This window comes from Frankliniella occidentalis, unplaced genomic scaffold (assembly GCF_000697945.3).
Source record: "Frankliniella occidentalis isolate FOCC.00 unplaced genomic scaffold, Focc_3.1 Scaffold2438, whole genome shotgun sequence".
NCBI lineage: Eukaryota > Metazoa > Arthropoda > Insecta > Thysanoptera > Thripidae > Frankliniella > Frankliniella occidentalis.
This window is the reverse complement of record NW_026269521.1, coordinates 3198-4763: the sequence shown is the minus strand read 5'-3', so window position 1 is coordinate 4763 and position 1566 is coordinate 3198. Positions and strand designations below refer to the sequence as shown.

General features: G+C 43.0%; 1 long non-coding RNA gene across 1 annotated transcript; it reads right to left on the bottom strand.

Annotated features, from left to right (window-relative positions):
- LOC127751953 (uncharacterized) lies at window positions 1-1259 on the bottom strand. Its single transcript, XR_008012284.1, has 2 exons — window positions 1058-1259; window positions 1-467 (listed from the first exon to the last, which is right to left on the bottom strand). It is a non-coding gene; the product is annotated as an uncharacterized LOC127751953 (long non-coding RNA).
- Window positions 1260-1566: the final 307 nt, after the last annotated feature.

Genomic DNA, 1566 nt, shown 5'->3' with positions numbered 1-1566 from the left:
TCTGTCAGAAACCACCCCTGTCCACAAAGACTTGAGTTTTATAAGAGCTGGTCTCTCTAACTAAGGGCGGGTAGGCTACCTAAGGCGCACTGGCTAAGAACTCTGCTGTAGTGGATCGGCACCATGATATTTAGACAGAGCATGTGAAAAGGGAGTCTGCCCCACCAATCCAAACCAATTCCAGCAATTTTCCAAATTGCCAAGATTTTTAAAAGACATTTTCAGTTATAACAAATCAGCCTGGATTTTGACAGAGGAGGGTTGAAAGCAACAACAAAAAACCAAGGCACCACAAAAAACATCAAAAACCACCCTTTGTGGACATGAAAGGAAGCTCCTCATATTGTCTGTACAGAGACAAATTAGACCAGCGTTGGTTACTGTCATGTCAACTCACCTATTCTTTGGGGTAAAATGACTCCATAGACTTCTCTTGCTCATGTCAAGAACATTTCTGGGCAGAGTTCCTGCAATCAAATTAAACAGTACTTTTAGCGCTCATCAACTTTTAATTACATGTAATTAACTCCATACAGTACACTTTAAAATGCCTCTCCCCCCATGCGTCTCTAAATGACTATGGTCTTTCAAATAACTAATTTTGGTACTGGATTAAACGTTAAGTACGAAGGGGCAGCTGCAAATTATCTGCAACGCACATTATTGATCGATTGTTTAGGGGATTACGCAAATAGTACCACTCGGTTTGCACCCCAATCAGAAAGTAATAAAGTTTTCTGTTCCACGAGAATAAAATGGAGTAAAATATATGATATGTGATAAAACACTGGCAGGTTCACCCATTTGCATAAGGACCTACAACAGTATTTAACATACTGCATGGATTGGAGGAGTCTAACCCCATTCAACACCTGTTCAACAAAGCTGACAGTGAGCCAAGTTATTTACATCACGGGCATCATTTACTCGGCCTCAAAAAGTAACTTACAACTTAATTGTGCGTGTAAGAATTGAGCCACAGGAGCATAACCTCCTACAACAATAACCGGAATGAAACAATTCAATATTCCGGACCGGAAACAAGCAAGCACTATACCTTGCGATTAATAACGAAAAGCGGCGATGTCCACTCCACAATTCTGGTTAAAATCATATGATCATTAATTATATGAGTAGTTATTATCGGTATTTGGCAGAAACGCCGAACGCGACACCGAGTTTCACTGTTTGTGTACGTTTCCCTAAAGGCGCGGGAAATGCGCGGTGGGGGTGGGGAGGAGGAGAGGGGTAGGGGACGCGGCACGACAAAGGGGGAGAGCAATAATTACGGCATACTCACCGACATATCGTGGTCGCGGGATGTGATCTTTCAAGATGTGATTCTTTCCTGGGGTAGGCAATCCCGCCTCGCTTGTCCAGGATGTGATCCTTTGGGGATGCTTCCCGCCCCGTGCATCGTTGTGTGGCTCCAGGCGGCAACCAAAGGGAAGTGCCATGTGGCAATAGTGCAATGATCAGGATAATAAACTATTTATGGGCGATTTGCTATTAATAATAAATTTATTTGTCGACTTTTGTGAAATATGCACCAGCCCAGGAACACGA